This window comes from Equus asinus, chromosome 20 (genome assembly GCF_041296235.1).
Source record: "Equus asinus isolate D_3611 breed Donkey chromosome 20, EquAss-T2T_v2, whole genome shotgun sequence".
Taxonomy (NCBI): Eukaryota; Metazoa; Chordata; class Mammalia; order Perissodactyla; family Equidae; genus Equus; species Equus asinus.
The window spans coordinates 15,512,612-15,518,836 of NC_091809.1; positions in this window are offsets into that span (position 1 = coordinate 15,512,612).

A 6,225-nucleotide genomic window follows, 5' to 3' on the forward strand; every position below is an offset into this window, starting at 1 on the left:
GGGATGCGCCTGAGCCCGCCAGGCTCTTCCGAGACCCGGGAGCCGGTGGACGGGGCGGGCGGGGCGGCCGGTCCTCCGTCTCCGGCCTCGGCTGCCCCCCGGGGGCCAATCTGGGAATAAGGCGGTGGACTCGGCAGAGCTGGCAGAAACCTCTGGAATCTTCTGGAACCTTCCTCGCAGCCCCCATCACCCGCCTCCGGGGCCGCCCGTCCCGTTGTCCTCTGCGGCGCTCTCCCCTCCATCCTCCCACAGACCACTCTGGGGAGACGACTGGACAGCTGGGGAAACTGAGGCCCAGAGAGGGCGACCTCAGGCATGTGGCGTCGCCTCTCCGGGCCTCAGCCTCCAAGGCTCTGCCCTGCCTGCTCTGTGTAAGGCAATCCCGGAAGGCTTCCTGTAGGAGGGGGGCTGTGGACTGGCCATTGGGAACCATGGTATGAATAGGATTAATTCCTCCTTCTTATTTAGTATATTAATGATCACAGTATAGTATTAACCGTTTATCAGTAGCTGCACAATGATTGAGCGCTTGCTGTATACCAGGCCCCGTTCCGAGCCGTTTTCACATATTCACTCAATTATTCCTCTTGTGCAGAGGGAGCAGGGGTTCACGTCAGCTCTACCTGAATTCCCAGCTGCCCGCCGAGTCCTGAGCCAGACCCTCCAGTCTCTCTCCAGTCCGCCCCGTCTCTCCCCGTCACCTCATCTTTCAGGCCTCAGTCTCCCCTCCTGCCCCCAACACCCCAGCCTCCCACAGCTGTGTGCAAAACACAGGCCTGACCGTGGGCCTCCCCTGCTCCCAATCCTTCCATGGCTCCCTAGTGCCCCAGCCCCTGCTGCCTTCCCCAGCTTCATCCCTCGTCACCCCCTCACTCCCTGAACTGCACCCCCAAGTTCAGTCCAAAACTCCCGTGAGCCGGTCTTGCCTCCCAGCCTTTGCCTATGCTGTTCCCTCTCCCAGGAAGTCTGTGCCCTGCTCCCAGTCACCTCACTCCTCAGCTTGTCTGGAAGCCTCTCTGATTGCCCGCTGCTCAGGGCGGAGCCAGTGCCGCCTCCAGGGTCCCCCATCGCGGCCCCGGTCACCCTGGACCTGCTGGCCACGCGCCCGTGTGCCCTCTGTCTGGACTGTGTGCCCAGAGAGGCCGGGAGTGGGGTCTGCCCTGGTCACTCTGTGTCCCCAGTGCCCGGCACGCGGCCTGGCCCATGGCAGACGCTCAGTGAACACTTGCTGAGGGAATGCATCATGGCCGGGGAAACTGAGGCACGCAGGGGGCAGGACCTGCTCTGGGAGGGGGTCCCACCTTTGCTGAGGCTGTGGCAGGGGCGAGGACTTCCCAGTGTCACCCTACAGAGTGTGGGGACACTGAGGAAGATGTCCCCCCTCCACCCCAGAACTAGGCCTGAGTCGTCCTCCATATGCCCCACCTTGATGGATCTGAGGACACAGGAGGGAGGCGGGGACCCGGGGCCCCTGAGCAGGCAGGGAGACTGAGGCAGCGGGTGGGGGTGGGCGGGGCCTGGGAAGAGCTTCTGGGGCTCTGCTCGGTGACCGGCTCTCTGCCTCTGGCTCTCTTTTATTCTTTCTTTTTGTTTTTTGAGGAAGGTTAGCCCTGAGCTAACATCTGCCGCCAATCCTCCTCTTTTTGCTGAGGAAGACTGGCCCTGAGCTAACATCCGTGCCCATCTTCCTCTACTTTATATGTGGGACGCCTGCCACAGCATGGCTTGTCAAGTGGTGCCATGTCCACACCCGGATCCGAACCGGCGAACCCCGGGCCACCGAAGCAGAACATGCGAACTTAACCACTGTGCCACTGGGCCGGCCTGGCTCTCTTTTATTCTGGTTTCTGCCTTAATTTTTTTCTTTCTTTCTTTCTTTCTTTTTTTTTTTTTTTGCTGAGGAAGATTGTCGCTGAGCTGACATCTGTGCCCATCTTCCTCTATTTTCTGTGGGACGCTGCCTCAGCGTGGCTTGACGAGCAGTGCTGAGTCTGCGCCCGGGATCCGAACTGGCGAACTCTGGGCCAATGAAGCAGAACGTGCCAGCCCCTTAATTTTTTTTCTTTTTTGGTCTTTTCTGTATCTCCTTCTCTCTCTGTGTCCCTTTGTCTCTCATATCTTCCTCTGCATTTCACTCTCCCTCCATGTCTTGTCTCCACATTTCTCTCTTTCTCTCTCCCTCTGTCTCTCTCTTTGCATCTGTCTCTCTGCGTCTCTCTCTGCATCTCTGTCTCTCTGTGTCTCTCTCTGCATCTCTGTCTCTCTGCATCTCTGTCTCTGCATCTCTCTCTGCATCTGTCTCTCTGCATCTCTGTCTGCATCTCTGTCTGCATCTCTGTCTCTGCATCTCTGTCTCTCTGCATCTCTGTCTCTGCATCTCTGTCTCTGCATCTCTGTCTCTCTGCATCTCTGTCTGCATCTCTATCTCTGCATCTCTGTCTCTGCATCTCTCTCTGCATCTCTGTCTCTCTGCATCTCTGTCTCTGCATCTCTGTCTCTGCATGTCTCTGCCCCCCCGCCCCCCTCCCTCCAGCTCCCTGCGTCCCGCCCTCTCTCCCCTCGTCGGGGGTGCGCCGGCTCGGTGCCCGGTGCTGCGGCCTCCTTGATCAGGCGCGGCCGCCCCTTATCTGCACGCGGGGTCAGGGGGTCGGGGCCAAGGACGCGGGCGGGGGCCGGGCGTGTGCGCTGCTGCGTGTGCGCGTGTGGTCTGTGTCTGTGCGCCAGCGTGTTCACACTGGGGGCCTGTGCACATGTGTGTGCGTGCGACGGGGGACACATTTGCAGCTGTGACTGCTGAGTGCGTGTGACTGTGTGTGAGTGTGTCTGTCTGTGTGTGTGACGGTGTGCACACATGTGGCGCGTGCGTGTGCGTCTGTGCCTCTCTGAGCCCCGGGGGCCCTTGCACAACCCCCAGCCCCCCGTTCCCTCCCCCCCGCCCCTCGGGCAGCCTAATGGCTTTCCCGCCTTGCCGACCTGGGGCCTCCAGGGACACGGCCCTCGACCTGTGACCTGCGGCTGCAAATGGCCCTGTGGGGACGGCCACCGGCCCTGCTTTTCCCATCCAGCCCCTTCCTGCCGCCCCCAGGCCTCATGGGCCCCATCCCAGAGCCCTTGCGGTGACCCCGCCAGGAGTGTGCGTCCAGCTGTGTCCCCGTCGGGCCCGAGGCCTCACTCCGCTCTCAGCATCGCCCAGCTCGGGGTGACAGTGACTTTGTCAAATCAAGAGCCCCGAAGCCTCATTTTGGGGGGCCTTGTGGCTGGGCATCACAGCCTTGAGCTGTCCCCGGGACCCCGGGGGAGAGCGATGTCACCCCCACCTCAGCCTGGGCACAGAGCGAACGCCGTTTCACATACAGGGAAACTGAGGCCCAGCGAGCTCAGTCACCGGCACGTTGAAGGGTGGGGCAGGGCTCAGTGGGGGTGGCTGACGCTCTGGCCGGGGGTGGCCAGAGGGACAGAGGACGCAGACGGCGCCAGGACGCTCCCACCACACAGGGCTGATCCCTGGGGGTCCCGAGGCACAGCCCTGGGTCCACGGGGCCTGGACCAGCTCCTGGCACTAAGATGGAAACTTCTCCAGCAGCCAAGTCCGCATCTTGGCCAGCGGCCGCCTGGGCCTCTACTCGCGAACAGAACACCCCCCTTGGGAGCACTGACTACCCGGGGGGTGGGGGGGGGCAGCCCCGGGGGACAGGGATGGAGGAGCGGCCGGGGCAGTGGCTGAACGTCCTACAGTCCTTGGGCCCCCAGGTTTGAGCCTCTTCGTTCCTGTGTGACCTTGGAGCAGAGTCTTGACCTCTCTGATCCTCAGGTTTCACAACGGCCAAGTGGGCCCAGAGCTGGCTGGGGAGGGGGAGGCATCACCCAGAGCCACCTGGGGGGGACATCGGAGGAGGCTGTGACTGAGCGGAACAAATTCCCAGGCAAACACCACAGAGGGCGGGCCGGTGGCGGGGTCTGGCTTCTGGCCGCCCCTGGCCTGTCACACCCCTGCCTCGGCTTTGACCCAGGAGCCAGCAGGCTCGAATCAGCCTCAGGGGCCCCGTGCCCGTGGGTGCCCCCTGCTCCTCGCCGAGCCTCAGTTTCCCCACCTCTGTGCCCTGGGGAGACCTCAGGCCCTGCTTTCAGCTTGGGAGGTTGGCGGCTCGGTGCCACCCGCCCCCGCCCTGCGACAGCCCCAGACTGGAACCAGGAAGGTTTAAAAATAAAGCATTGTAAATACCCGTGTTTCCTGCAAATAGAAGCGGCCCCCGGTCCCCTCGGCCTCGCGGGCAGCCGGGCCCAGACGGGGGGTGGGGACCCGAGGGGGGGGGCGCCCGCGTGCGCCCCAGTTCCCGCGGCGCTGTGAGTCAGCCGGTGTGATGGGGTGTCTGTCTGTCACCGCCTGTCCTGGGGGCGGGTGACCAAGTGTGTGGGTTGGTGCCAGAGGGTGACCCAGGGTGCTGTGAGGTGACACATCGATGATGTGGGAAGGTCACACTTGCATCCGGTGTGATCACGGGGGGCTGGCCCTGAGTGTGACGGGGTCTCCTCCCTGGTGGGAGTGTGTGTGTGCTCCGGGATGTGACAGGCTCTCTGTCTGTAGGGGAAGGTGGGCGTGGGTCCTGGGGTCCGGCCCCCCTGTGGCCCCATCCCCGAGGCCCTGCCCCCTCCCCCCCAGCCCAGCGGAAGAACCGGGGTCTTTCAAGTCGCTGTTGCCAGGACGACTGCTTTACGAGCGTCCACATGGTGGGCACATGTGTGTGTCCCGCGTCCCATGTGTCTGCGCGCCCCGCCCCCACGGCCCCCGTCGGCGTTCAGGGTGAGCCGGAGGCGGCCCAGGGGCAGCTGGTGACAGCTTAATGAGGGCTGGCTGGGGTGGGGTGGCCTCCCGGCTGGGCTGCGGGTGTTCAGGGCGCGGGGGCTGTGCTCCCAGACGGGTCCAGCGTGTGTGCACGCGCGACCGTGTCTCCGCAATTTCTGTGCGCGTGTGGCTGTTGGCGGGGGTCCCCTGTGCTCGGGGGTTTTTGCGTGAAAAGTGTGTGTGACCGCTGTGTGTGTGTTAACAGCGCCAGGCAGCGTGGGAGTGTGTAAGGATCCACCGAGTGTGCATGCACGTGCCCCCTGGACCTTCTCTGAGGACCAGTGCACTGAGACGCTTGTGCACATCGTGTGTGTGTGTCCCTCCAGGGAACTGTGTGTGTGTACGGATGTCTGGGTGTCTGGGCATGCTGATGGGTGTGACCCACCCCCCCAGGGACAAAGGTTTGAGGGTCTGCATGTGAATGGCCAGTGGTGCCACGCCCATGTCTCCCCCCCAGGGTGCGCGTGTCACTGGGACTGAGCACTTGGCGACAATAGTGACGGACACTTGGACATTGCTCACCACGGGCCCGGCACGGTTGCTCATTGAATCCTTACTACAACCCTGAGGATCTACAGATGATAATCCGTGGTACAGATGGGGAAACTGAGGCACGGAGCGGCGAAGGACCGGCCCCGAGCCGCCCACGCACACACCTTGCGCTGTCCACCCTGGACCGGGACCCGGTACGGCCCCTTCTCGGACACCGGCTCGCTCTGGTGGCCCCCCACGCACCCCCAAACTCACAATCCGGAGCCCACCCCAGCCTCACGCCCGAGAAAAACCCCGGGCTGCTGGGATCAGAGGAACGCAGGCGGCTGGGCCAGAGGGAGGAGGCCCCGCGAAATCAGGCGGCGGGAGCGAGAAAGCGGAGCGCCGGGCGCCCAGAACGCGGGCGGCGGCCGGGACCGCGCGGGGCGGGGCCTGCGCACGGGGGGCGGGGCTCTCTGGGGGCGCGGCCACGGCGGCTCCAGCCCCGCCCACCCACCCTCCATCCCCTCTCCCCCCGCCCCGTCGGGGCCGCCAGGGGGCGCTCTGGGCACGCGCGGCCGTCGGGTAGGGGCCGGAGGCGGGGGGCGGGCGGCGAGGGGTCTGGGGCCCAGCAGAGTGCGGAGGGGAACCGGGGGTGGGACGGGGACCCCCGCAGGGCTCTGAGGCCAGCCTGGGGGGCACTGCCCCTGGAGGAGGGCGCTGCGGACGGCGGGTCTCGCCGTCAGTCTTAGGGTACCCACTTGCTGTCTTAGGGAAGATCTTCGTGTCTCGGCTTTCTGGAGTGGCTTTCTTGGGGGGGGGGAGCCTCTTTAGCTTTCTGGAAACAGGACCTGGGGGGCCCTCACAATCCTCAGCGGGGTGCGCGGGAGGCTGGGCCATCGGGGGGCAGT